We start from the raw sequence: 14,166 nt of genomic DNA on the forward strand, positions 1-14,166 counted from the left end.
CGGTGGGCTGGCGTCCTGCCTAGGATTTGTTCCTGCCTTGTTCCCTGTGTTGGCTGGGATTGGCTCCAGCAGACCCCCGTGACCCTGTGTTAGGATATAGCGGATTGAAGAAAGGATGGATGGATAATGCTTCTCTAAATTCCTATGTGACACCTTCAATTAGAAATTAGATTTGTGTTCAGCTTTCTGCATTCAATCATAATCTACCAAAAGTTTTAACGAAGCCCAGTGTTTGAAAAAATGTGTTGTCCAATGTAACAGCTGAAGAGAATCACAAACAACAAAAGTGAAAAACTGAAGGACAGCCAGCTTAACCTACATAACATCCCAGAAATCCTCAAATGCCAATGGCTCGATTCTCCCCACATGTTTACGAGACTCGGCTCCACAGAAGCCGCTTATCCTGACTAACTCAAGTCTAATCTCCCCAAGTCAGTGAAAGGACATGAACTTGTGTCACTGCTTATTGGCCCGCCAGAGGCAGGTGTGGCTTCAGTTTCAGTTCATGAGCTCAAAGCAAAGGGGGGGGGAGGGGGGGGAGTGCCGCTGTCGCCCACCTAAGGGAGGGGCACATGCCTTTAAGCACAGAGAGCTGCACTTCCTCATTCGGAGCTCCGGCAGCCACTGGATCTGCCTTTTGGAACGCGACGTTTCCAGTGTCACATGTAAAATCCTCTTTCTGCTATGGTCACTGCTGCGGCGGGGGTTTCTGCACCTGATCTTCCAATCCTGGCACAGTAAGTCATATTTTGTATTCTGAAAGTATAGAAATATTTAAAAAAGGAGATCAATGAAGGAAAAAATCTCACTTTAGAGGAATATTTGAAGGTATCCCTGTATTTGTGATGGACAATTGATAATCGAATAGGCTGTGAATGCACCTTTAGTGAGCCCGTCCTGCTCTTATTTTTAGGACTAGGGCTTCACTCACTCAGCACAGGGACCAGAAGCTGAACTCTGGAAATGTCTTTAGGGGGTTAGTGGAGCACAACAAGGCGTCCTTAACTCCTTCCCATTAGTAGTCTCATGGAGTGACATTAACACAGACCAGGAACCTAGCAACTCTCCTGTATACATGCTGTGTGGCATTGCCGTGCTTGCATTGGATCTCATATTGTACTTTTTTTGGCACTATAGTGAGCAGCCTTAGTCACCCTGCCTCATAGCTTCAATGATCAGTTCCCATGAACTTTGCACAGACTCATGTGCGATTTTGCAGGGGTAAGTGGTCTTGTGTTCAAGTTATTGGCAAACTGTCTGGTGTTTGACCAGCCAAGGTGGGCACATGTCACTTCACTTTTCAGGTCACCACATTGGCTCCTTGTGGCCTCAAGTGTTGAGTTCAAATCCTTGATGGTTGTTTACTGACCAGTCAGTGGCTCAGCACCTGCAGTATGTATATGGAGACACTTGTGGAGTCCTATGATCTTTCTCACTCACACATGTCTGCAGAACAACAGTGTCTGATGGCTTCTTTGCGTGGCACCAAACCTCAGTCCAGACTCTTTCTACATGTAGCCTCTCACTAGTGGAATGAACTGCCCACCTCCGTCTGAACGGCTGGCTCCCCCCCGTGTGTTAAAGAAGATAAATTGATGTGAAAGGCACTATAATGCATAGATAGATAGATAGATAGATAGATAGACATGAATGTCACTATATAATAGATAGATAGATAGATAGATAGATAGATAGATAGATAGATAGATAGATAGATAGATAGATAGATAGATAGATAGATAGATAGATAGATGGGTGGCATGGTGGTGCAGTGGTAGCCCTGCTGCCTCGCAGTTAGGAGACCTGGGTTCGCTTCCAGGGTCCTCCCTGCGTGGAGTTTGCATGTTCTCCCCGTGTCTGCGTGGGTTTCCTCCCACAGTCCAAAGACATGCAGGTTAGGTCCCTAGTGCGTGCTTGGTGTATGGGTGTGTGTGTGTATGTGTGTACGTGCCCTGCGGTGAGCTGGCACCCTGCCCAGGGTTTGTTTCCTGCCTTGCGCCCTGAGTTGGCTGGGATTGGCTCTAGCAGACCCCCGTGACCCTGTGTTAGTATATAGTGGGTTGGAAAATGGATACATAGATAGATAGATAGATAGATAGATAGATAGATAGATAGATAGATAGATAGATAGATGTAGATATGAAAGGCACTATATAATAGATAGATAGATAGATAGATAGATAGATAGATAGATAGATAGATAGATAGATAGATAGATAGATGTAGATATGAAAGGCACTATATAATAGATAGATAGATAGATAGATAGATAGATAGATAGATAGATAGATAGATAGATAGATAGATAGATAGATAGATATGAAAGGCACTATATAATAGATAGATAGATAGATAGATAGATAGATAGATAGATAGATAGATAGATAGATAGATAGATAGATGTAGACATGAAAGGCACTATATAATAGATAGATAGATAGATGTAGACATGAAAGGCACTATATAATAGATAGATAGATAGATAGATAGATAGATAGATAGATAGATAGATAGATAGATAGATAGATAGATATGAAAGGCACTATATAATAGATAGATAGATAGATAGATAGATAGATAGATAGATAGATAGATAGATAGATAGATAGATGTAGACATGAAAGGCACTATATAATAGATAGATAGATAGATAGATAGATAGATAGATAGATAGATAGATAGATAGATAGATAGATAGATAGATAGATAGATGAATGTCTTGGTCTGTGAATTTCTGTCTAATTGATGCTGAATTTGATAGGTTATTGTGCTCTCTGTGCTCTGTTTTATAAATCACAACCCTGTCACCATCTCTCTCTGTTCATGTTCCTGATTTGAATTTGTGATGGATGGTGTGGTGGCATGGTGATTAATGCTGTTGTCTCACAGTTCCAGGAATCTGGGTCCAAATCACAGCCCATTGACCGTCTGTGTGACATTTGCAGAAACTCTCGTGGAGTTTTGTAATGGCTGTTGTGTTGACATAGTGGTTGATGCTGTTGTCTCCCGTTTCTAGGGATCTGGGCTCAAATCGCAGCTCAGTCACCATCTACAGTATGTAGATTTGCACATTGTTTCCCTGTGGGTATTTTTCATAGTAGAGTGATGGCATACTCGATGATGCTGCTGCTCAGAGTGGCAGGGATTTTTGTTCAAATCACAGCCCATTCAGTGCCCCTCTAATAGTTACACATTCGTTCATGGAGATTAGCTATGGGTGATATGGTGGCACAGTGCTTAGTGCTACTATTTCATAATACCAGAAATTTGGAATCAAATCACAGCTCAACCGCTATCAGTGTGAATATTTTTGTCATTGTCCCCATGGCTATTTGTAATAGACAGTGTGACAGCACAGTGGTTACTGCTGCTGTTTCACGGACCCAGGAATTTGCGCTCAAATCAAAGTCCAGTCACACTCTGTGCAGAGTTTTAATATCATCCTAAGGGGTATTTGTAATGGGTGGTGTTATGGGATAGTGCTCAGTTGCCATCTGTGTAGATTTCCACAGTGTTTCCCCTTGGGTTTTTCCAACAGGTGGTGTAATGGCATGGTGGCTAATGCTGCTATCTAATAATTCCAGGGATGTGGATTCAAATCGCCGTTTAGTTGCCAACTATGTAGATTTGCACAATTGGAACATTAGAACAATCTGGACGAGAACAGGCCATTCAGCCCAGCCAAGCTCGCCAGTCCTATCCTCTTGACATCAAGTCAAGTTTTGAAAGTCCCTAAAGTCTTACTGTCCATCACACTACTTGGTCACTTATTCAATGTGTCAGTGGTTCTCAGTGTAAAGAAAAACATCGTAATGTTTGTGTGAAATTTCCCCTTCACAAGTTTCCAGCTGTGTCCTCGTGTTCTTGATGAACTCATTTTAAAGTCACCATCTCGATCCACTGAACTAATTCCCTTCATCATTTTAAACACTTCAGTCGTGTCACCTCTTCTTTGGCTTAAACTGTAAATGCTCAGCTCTTTTAATCTTTCCTCATAACTCGTCGCTCTTCTCTGGACTTTCCAGGACAGTATCATAGGCCCCCGGACAAAGTAGTGCAATGGGGCTCCTGTTTTGATAGGAAAGCAGAAACGCACATAAGCATCAGAAACATCATGGGCCACGATGCTCCTGGGGCCCCTTTCCAGTGCCCTTTGTGCCCACATGTTAAGACCAAAACTATCCATAGCACTCCGGAAGAGGCCTCACCAGTGTGTCATAAGACTGAGCAGAACCTCCTGTGACTTGTATTCCACACATCAAGGCGCTATATAACCTGACATTCTGTTAGCCTTCTTAATGAAGAAGTTCTGTTATGTTCGTCATTTCTTAAGTGACTTTAAAGAGCTTTTTTTTGTAGTTTTTTGAAGTGTGTACTGGCCTGTCGTATCTCTAATGTTAAAGTATTCCAGATTTTTGGCAGGTAGAAATATAAATCCGTCTCACCAGTTCTTTTATGCTTTACTCTTAGAATGCTGAGCATGCCAGTGTTAGAGGATCTAAGATTCCAATCAGAAATGTAAGTGAAGAAGCAGTCCAATGTACAAGAAGCTGTTAGATTGTTTAGAGTCTTTTATACAATTAAAAGTACAGTGGTACCTCGGTATATGTCCGCTTTGGAATAAGTCCAACTTGGTATACGTCCTGTTTGGACACGAAAAATTTTGCTTGGTATATGACCTTTGTTTGGAATACGACTCGCGTGCTACAACACCGCGCGCTACCCTTGTTTACCCCTCTCAAGACTGTGGACACTTTTTGTGACTGAAGACAGAGAAGAAAATTAAAATTAGTAAAAACCTTTTATTGATACATACCAGACAAGAGTAAAATGACAGAGAAATACAGTCCTAGGACACCGCACTTCATCTGCCTCGAGCGCAGATATCCTTGCTCTTTTATACCTTTCTAGTCTCCTGATCGTTGACCACGTAAGCAATAAAAATAGCGTCCTGACTCATTTTGTATTATTCCAATTGGTAAAGTCCTTACCCTAAAGGTATATTTTCTTGTCACACACATCATTGAAAGAAAACTTCCAGAAAGTATACATGCTTTTTGTCACGTACGCAAAACACAAACAAGTTTGATCATTCTGTTCTATTTTCTGTACTTACACACATACATTTTGTTCAATTACATCATTTTATGTTTTTACACTCCTCCCTTTTTGAACAAAATGATGTGGGCAGTAGAATTAAATTGAAATGGTTGATGAAGGGGAAGGGGGGGGGGAAATCGGATGGGGAGGAGAAAATGGAAGAAGCTATACGAGACATGTGCTCCTCATGTAGCATATATGCCCTTTCCATAGAGGCAGTAAAGTACTTAGATAGAGATCACCACCCATCCTTGGGTAGCCTGAGAGGGTGCGGGTAACAGTCAACAGAAAAAGTATTTTTAAGATAGTCATTTCTTGCAATGCGATGCGTGGATCCAGGCAGGCAGTCCTTCAACTTTCACGGCATGTGGTGTGGGTAGAAGAATTTGGAATGGTCCTCTCCACCTAGGCTGATGCCAGTGTTTCCTCCGAGTATCTCGAACCAGGATCCAGGTGCCCAAGGGAATTGGTAAATCCTTAGAAGGTGGGCTGGTCCTCCAGGCTTGATTAACCTGCTGGTGGACTTCCTTCAACAAGGTTCGGAGACCTGCAAGACTAGAGAGAAGATCATTGTCCACAGTATGCAAATTCACATTTCCTACAACCATGCCAATGGGCATGGGACGTCCGGTCAGAATCTCAAACGGCGATAGTCCCAGTTGTCGGTGTGTCCGTCCCCTTAGTCCCATTAAAGCTAAGGGTAGTGCATCCGGCCATGATAAATTAGTTTGTTCACAAATTTTTGCGAGTTTAGCTTTTAAAGTGCCATTGCATCGTTCTACGATGCCTCCGCTTTGGGGATGGTATTTACAATAATGGTGCACATTAATTTGTAGCCAGGTGGTTAATTCATTTATAACGGAGTTCACAAAATGAGTGCCATTATCTGTTTGTAACTTTTGAGGGATACCCCATCTTGGAATAATCTCTTTAATTAGTGCTTTAGCTACTGTTTTGGCATCGTTGTGTTTTGAAGGGAAAGCCTCTACCCATCGGGAGAACACATCGACAATCACAAGACAATATTGGTACCCTTTAGACGGGGTTAGTTCAATGAAATCCATTTGGAGGTGTTCAAACGGACCCATTGGATTAGGGGTAACGGCGGGACTTACCTGGGTACCTTTTCCCACATTAAACTTTTGACATATTGCACAGCGTCTGCAAAATTGCTCTGCATATGTAGAGAAACCTACAGCTTCCCAATGTTTTTCAACATCTCGAACCATGGCATCTCTACCTGCGTGATCGAGGCCATGGGCGATTTTTGCCATTCCTGGGAAAGAGGCTTTTGGGAGAAAAGGTTTGTTAGTGTGTTTATGAGTCCAGACTCCATCAGAGAGGGACCCTTCTTTGGACCATTTTCTCCTTTCGATATCCGTGGCTGCACTCTGTAAAGAAATAATTTGATTATCAGGATCCTGGTCATTTCTCTGTTGGAATAAAGAAATTGGTGTGTTATTATATGCAGCCTCTTTAGCAAAGTGGTCAGCTAATTCATTTCCTTTGCTAACAGGATCCTGTTTTCCTGTGTGAGCTTGACATTTAACAATAGCTAGCTTCGATGGTTTGGTTATAGCTTCTAAAAGGGATTCGATCAATTTCTGATGTTGGATGGGTTTGCCAGTACTGGTCTTAAATCCCCTTAGTTTCCATAGTGCTCCATGATCATGGCAGACTCCAAAAGCATACCTGGAATCCGAATAAATTGTTACGATCTTGCCTTCGAACAGCTGACATGCTCGAGTGAGTGCTACGAGTTCAGCTGCTTGTGCACCCAAGCTTGATGAAATTCAATTTGCTTCCAGCAGGCGGTCCCCTTGGACCACTGCGTAACTGGTTGAGATGTGAAGTTTTGGCTTGTACTAGGATAGAATGTACAGCGTGAGGCACTTTAACTGTTAGGGGGCTCATGAGAACTACATCCGTGCTTGCTAATACAGCTTCTGTTGTTGCAGCCACAGCACGAAGACACGGAGGAAGTGCTGCGGCCACTGGATCCAGTTTTTTAGAAAAATAAGCCACCGGTCTTTGTTTATCTCCATGTTGTTGCGTCAGTACTGCATTCATAAATCCCTGCTTTTCGTCCACGAACAAAGTGAATGGACGAGAATGATCAGGCAAACCAAGCGCGGGGCGCAGATAGAAGAGCAGTTTTGAGGTCACAGAGAGCCTTCTCAGCCTGTTCATTCCATTGGACCTGGCCAGAAAGGGGGATGCCAGGAGTATTAGCCAATTGTTGCAACGGCTGTGCTCTTTCAGTAAAATTTAGAACCCACTGTCTGCAGTAGCCCAGAATACCTAAAACAGACATAACCTGTTGTTTTGTGACCGGTCTAGGAAGATTTTGGATGGCTGTAATGCGATCGCTAGAGAGAGCTCTTGTTCCATACGTAATGTCATGACCTAGATATTTTACAGTTGTTTTGATTAGCTGCAGCTTAACTTTAGAAACTTTATGGCCATTGTCCCCCAAAAACAGCAACAATTTCTGGGTATCTTTTGTACAATCATCTTCCGTAGCGCTACATATCATTTCCATCTACATACTGTATCCTGTCCGGCCAAAAGCCTTCTAAAATTTTGGGCAAGAGCTTGTTCATATACACAAGGGGCTTCAGTGTATCCCTGAGGCATGACGGTCCATGTCCAATGGCGGTACCGCGTTTGACGAGATCGGAATGTACGGCGGAGATGCCAGCCTCTGCTTCGGGAGACAGAGGATATTGGGCACGGTGCGGGCGGAAGGAGGATTTCGGGTGGATCACCAGAGGCTCACAATGGGCTATCCTTCCATAATCATTCTTTCCCTGGGACCATAGTGAATCAGGGAGCATAGAGAGCCAAGAAGGGAAAGTGGTTTGCAATGAACAAGCAAAAGAGGAAGGACGGCACAAAGCGCGATGTACTAAAAAATCAGTTTGAAACACCACTTTAGTTATTAAACGGTCAGGAGTATCAAAAATACCTGGAGTAACTTGTAACCAGTCTGTTCTTTCAAGGCATTTTTCTACCCATGGTCCTATTTCCCCCCATTTAACAGTGCGCGATTTAGCTAAGGAAATATGAGGCACTGAGCTGCCAAGATAAAATATATGCTGTGAGCATGTAAGATGAACAGAAGCAGCTGCCTTTGTGGATGAAATAAAAACACAGGAGATGTGAAGGGTTTCGGGGCGAGTACCAGAAGTAAGGAAAGATTCTAGCCAGGGGGTGTCTACTTCTATAGGGAAGTATTGGGCAGTACAGTGTAAAATGTCAGGGGCCTGTAAATTGGGAAAGAGACAGGGGGAAAAAGAGTGTAGGGCTTTGAGGAGAATGGTGTGTGGGGAAATATCTAAAGTCCAAGCTGCAAAAGAGGGTTTGGGGTAAGGGGCAATTTGACACAACAACTTGGGGGTAGAACAGAAAAAACCTTTGTCAGTCATAGAAATAGAAAGAGAAAGTTTTGTCATGAGATCTCTTCCTAAAAGGTTAACTGGACAGAGCTGATTTAAAAGAAAACGATGCAGTAAGGTATGTCCGCCAGGACGTGACTGGACTTGAAGAGGTTTTGATACTTGGAGAAGGTGAGGTTGTCCAGAAGCAGTACGCACAGTAACAGTCTCGTTCGAGGCAGGGACCTTTGCCAGCGAGAGGGTAGATCGAGTGGCACCAGTGTCGATTAAGAAAATAGTCTCAGTGCCATCAACGAACAATGTCAGTAAAGGATCAGTCTCTGAATTATGGGTGAGCAAAGGTAGTTGAAAAGAGTGGCTGGAGGTCCCTGCGTTTTCCTATGGCCAGTATTGTTGGTCAGGGGTGTCAGAAAAAACAGGTGGAATAGGGGGAGGCGGGGGCTGTTGCTGTCTGTGAGGGCACTCCCGACGAAAATGTCCAGTTTCACCACAGGCGTAGCAAGAGTAGGAATTCACATTGGGATTAAAGGGAGAGGGAATAAAAGGATTCTTATTGTGGTCAACAGGAGGAGCTCCAAAACCACCTCGTCCTCTTCCTCGTCCTCGTCCCCTTCCTCTAAGGCCATATCCTCGGCCTCGGTCAGGAGCATTCCTGGTATAATAGTTCATCTGTGCTGCCAATAATTTGGCATGAGAGTCCGATTCCTTCTGCTTAGTTTGTTTTGTCAGCATGTCGTTTGACTTCATCAAACGCGGCACTTTCCCACTCAATACAGGAAGTGCGGACCTTGTTTTGTATATCAAGGTGCAAACCGGAAACAAAAGGTGGAACTGCAGCTCGGGTGCGGTCATCAACATTTTCCAAGCCCGAGTGATTAGCCATAAGGTCTTGAATCCTATGTGCCCATTCATCAACCGTCTCGTCTCTCTTTTGTTTTGCAGCAGAAATTAGGGACCAGTCCGTTCCTTTTTTATATTTTTCTGCAATATTTTGTCTCAACGCCTCCCATTGTGGGTTAAATTCGCCTTCTCCACCAATCCCCTGTCCTCGAGTTAAAGCTGGGTTCCATACCCATGGAACGTCATTGCGGACACCCCTGCAAACAGTGGCCCATGTGGTCCCAAGCTTTCGACGAAGTACCTGGGTCCATTCAGCAGCGTTAGGCTTATACATGCTATCTAACTGATCAAGTTGTTCAACAAATTTTAGTCCTCCTACTTCCTTTGGATCTGGAAGTGCATTCACGACATCCTTTAGTTCTTGGATGTCCCAGTTCCGATTTATCATAACTGTTGTGGGATTTTGGGGTCCGGCTGGATGGGCAGGGTTATAATGGGGATTGGGAACTTCTATAAAGGGCAAGTAAGTAAAGGTGAAGGATTTGGAGAGAAAAAAGTTGGAGCTGGTTTGTGAGTGGAGGTTTGACTTTTGGAGACGGGGGTTTGTCTAGTACGGGGTGGGTCATCACGATGGGTAGAGGGGTCATAGTGATCTGTGCCTGGGGGATCATCAGGGGAAACTTCTGCCAGTTGTAGTGTAGGGGGGGGCAGTCGGAATGGGGGATAGAGGAGGGGATAATGGAGGTGCCTGAGGTTGGTACTGAGGAGAGAAAAAAATAATAGGATAAAGGGGGTCTTTATTTGGATTATTCTTCCTTTTCCTCCCGTCTGCCTGTGGTTCAGTGCCTGTCTGAACTTTCTGTAATGTAATTAGTAATTCCTCTTTCTCCTTTTTAGCCTTTCCCTCATTTGCCCGCAACAATTCATTCTGTTTCTGTACTGCTTCTAAATTTCTGTCTTTTATTACTAATTCCCATCTATCGAACATTATCCATTCGATACGGTCCACTATTATAACAACCCTGCTTATTCCTACACAGGATCTTCCTGACTTCCTGTATTTCACTTACATCTCCTGTCCCCTCTATCGGCCAACGCCCACCACTCTGTCTATTCCATTTCTTACATGCCTTCTTGAAATCTAAACCTGTCTTCTTTTCTATAAATTTCCTAGGAGACCCATTTTTACGGGGCATCTGTTGATCCTCCAAAAATAATTCTTCCAGCATTAATGATTTTGATCCCCCTGTGCGGCGATTAACAGGCTTACTGTTATAAGTTCCCATTATGTCCCCTTGCCCTCCCGGGTCCTGTATTTAATTTTCCAACTATATACTGATTCGTCTAATCCCTTGTACGTATGAATCAGCGAGGTATTAAGTGTGCCACTCACTGTTCCCTTACTGTTCCCTTCTTTAGTCCCAAGGGGAGACACCCAACTATCGGTCCTGTCCCAGTTCCCAGGAGAACACGGTATTCCTATTAGTATGTAGATTTATTTATTCCGTCCTAACAGCAAACCTGCAATCTGTGCTCTTTTTCTGTTTATGTTTCCATATATATATATACCACCCCGTTACTCGTCCCGTTAGCCTGTCCGCTCACATCCCCGGATTCCAGCTCAGGTGACTTCGTGTCCGATTCGGTTCAGCAGAATACTACATCAATACGTCCAGCCGAGTCTAGGATATGGGTGAGGCCAGTATCCTTTCGTCAGACCTTTCGTATGCGTCAAACTGCTTGGGTCAAGTCTCCATCACCTTAAGCAACCCGTTGAGATATGAGTATGACTAGACGGTCAACAGGAAACTCGCCCTCCCGTAATTTAGAAAATAAAAAATGTTCGGAAATTCCCCGGTGCTTACCCCAGCCTGGAAGTGTGCAAGCTCTGTCTGGAAATCCGTTCAGTCACCGTGGATGTAGCAAAGAGGAGACCAGGGGCTCCTCACGCAAGAACTCTTTCAGGACAGGGCAGTCCTAACTTTTGCCGGAGCTGCATGCTCTGCTGCCGGAGCTCAAGTTGACGGCAGTCCGCTGGTAAGACGGATCACTGAAATGGTCTCGCTGGAGGAGTCGACCAGCCGTCTCTTGCCCCACGTCCGGGCACCAAAAAACTGTGGACACTTTTTGTGACTGAAGACAGAGAAAAAAATTAAAATTAGTAAAAACCTTTTATTGATACATACCAGACAAGGGTAAAATGACAGAGAAATACAGTCCTAGGACACCGCACTTCATCTGCCTCGAGCGCAGATGTCCTTGCTCTTTTATACCTTTCTAGTCTCCTGATCGTTGACCACGTAAGCAATAAAAATAGCGTCCTGACTCATTTTGTATTATTCCAATTGGTAAAGTCCTTACCCTAAAGGTATATTTTCTTGTCACACACATCATTGAAAGAAAACTTCCAGAAAGTATATATGCTTTTTGTCACGTACGCAAAACACAAACAAGTTTGATCATTCTGTTCTATTTTCTGTACTTACACACATACATTTTGTTCAATTACATCATTTTATGTTTTTACAAGACAAAGCCACGACTGCCCACGAGTGTCAGTACGCCAGTTGCTAGCATTCAGTGAACAACCCGAGCTATAACTCTATGTGAATTTTCACGTGATTTTGTGTTTTTTTAGCGTAAATTTGAATTGACTGTTGAAAAGTATGAAGGTGGCATGCGTATCCGGGACATGGCTGCTGCATACCGTATGCCGAGAACGACGGTATCTACGATCGTGAAAAACAAAGACGTTATGAAAAAGTAAAGTGAGGTTAAATTTTCATTTATTTCATCTAATTGCTTTTGTATTTATGTATTTTAGTATTAAGCAGTGTTTAAATTACTTTATACAACCCTATCAATGTATAATATGCCAATAACAATAGGATTTTTTTTCATGGGAACGGATTAATCATTTTCCCTTTATTTCTTATGGGAAAAATTTGTTTGGTATACGTCCTGTTCGGTATGAGTCAAAGGATCTGGAACGGATTAAGGATGTATGCCGAGGTACCACTGTATTTTAAAATCAGATCTATCTATCTATCTATCTATCTATCTATCTATCTATCTATCTATCTATCTATCTATCTATCTATCTATCTATCTATCTATCTATCTATCTATCTATCTAAATGACACAGGAAGCCAATGCAGTGACACTAAGAGTGGTGAGACACACTCAGATTTTCTCATTTTACTTAAAATTCTTGCTGCCACATTTTTGATAGATAGATAGATAGATAGATAGATAGATAGATAGATAGATAGATAGATAGATAGATAGATACTTTATTAATCCCAAGGGGAAATTCACATACTCCAGCAGCACCTTTCTGATACAAAAAACAATATTAAATTAAAGATTGATAATAATGCAGGTAAAAACAGACAATAACTTTATAGACTCTTTGCAGCCGACTTGCATCTCTTTTAGGTAATCCTGGTAGGAGTGCATGGAAATAGTCTGGAGCTGAGCTTCTCAGTCCTCAGGACCCCCGGTGGCTGAAGGTTTTTATTCAAACCAACTGCTCAATCAGGCAGTCACTGATAAATTCAATTGATCTCATTGTTTAATTAGCAATCCCATTTTTTTTTTAATTTTATTTTGCATATAGGGAAATGTAATAATGTCAGATTTACTCTTACAGGAAAATAAGACCTACTGTATTTGTATGTTTTCTGTATATTTAACTGCTTACTTTGTTGTTTTTTCCCCCCACTTTTTCTGTGGACTTTGCTTTTTTAATTGTATCAGTAAGCACTCAAGTGCATGAGTAACACTGAAGTAGCTTTCAGGGTCATTTGTGCAGGTGTCTACTCTGTTCATTATTAATGCTCTGTATTCAAATACAATTAATTATTATTATTATTATTATTTTTTGGAGCATGCCCGTGACCTATTATAATGACAATAAATCAAAAGAAAAATGATCTTTTTACAAAGACAAGATTAACGTGTTTCCAGTCTGGAATTCAAATTTAATTAATAAGGCAAATGCCACAGAAAAAAATGAATTAAAAAAATATATTCTTTATCGGGCGGCACGGTGGCGCATTGGGTAGCGCTGCTGCCTCGCAGTTGGGAGACCTGGGGACCCGGGTTCGCTTCCCGGGTCCTCCCTGCGTGGAGTTTGCATGTTCTCCCTGTGTCTGCGTGGGTTTGCTCCGGTTTCCTCCCAAAGACATGCAGGTTAGGTGGATTGGCGATTCTAAATTGGCCCTAGTGTGTGCTTGGTGTGTTTGTGTGTGTCCTGCGGTGGGTTGGCACCCTGCCCAGGATTGGTTCCCTGGGATTGGCTCCAGCAGACCCCTGTGTTCGGATTCAGTGGGTTGGAAAATGGATGGATATTCTTTATCAATTTTCTAGTGATAAAATTATCATGTGGGATTTTGCTTTGTAAATTTATAATCAATTGATATTTTAATCAAGGGAGTAAGTTATATAGGCTAATAAATAAAAACCTAAGGAACCGGGTTGGCCAATAAAAAAGTGAGTGGCCTTAGGACTACTCAAGCCCAATAATGGCATTGCCACTGCTACCTATCATTCTCATTGCACTAGAGGAAAAATGAAAATGTACTCGTATATCATGCATTTAATTATTTCTCATTGTGGCTAGGGCTAGCGCCCTGAAATTCTAGCCCTGCCCCAGTCTGTATCTGAATGCTGATAACACATTCTCTCCGTCTGTATACGAGGGACTTTCTTCTCTTCCATATGGGATCCACTTTCCATTCACGCTCTAAGCACACTCGCTGGGTTTATTGCTGCGTCTGACTGTGCTTGTGCGTTGCTCTCTCGGACTGGCACCCTGTTCCCTTT

At 42.8% G+C, this 14,166-nt stretch overlaps 1 protein-coding gene across 1 annotated transcript in view; it reads left to right on the forward strand.

Annotated features, from left to right (window-relative positions):
* The first annotated feature begins 600 nt into the window (after positions 1-600).
* The window catches only part of LOC114649870 (lipase member H-like), an 84,763-nt gene continuing 71,197 nt past the window's right edge, over positions 601-14,166 (forward strand). The window contains exon 1 of the mRNA XM_028799233.2: positions 601-737. The gene's annotated coding sequence lies outside the window, so the exon portion shown is untranslated. The remainder of the gene's footprint in view (positions 738-14,166) is intronic.

This window comes from Erpetoichthys calabaricus, chromosome 4 (assembly GCF_900747795.2).
Source record: "Erpetoichthys calabaricus chromosome 4, fErpCal1.3, whole genome shotgun sequence".
Lineage (NCBI taxonomy): Eukaryota > Metazoa > Chordata > Cladistia > Polypteriformes > Polypteridae > Erpetoichthys > Erpetoichthys calabaricus.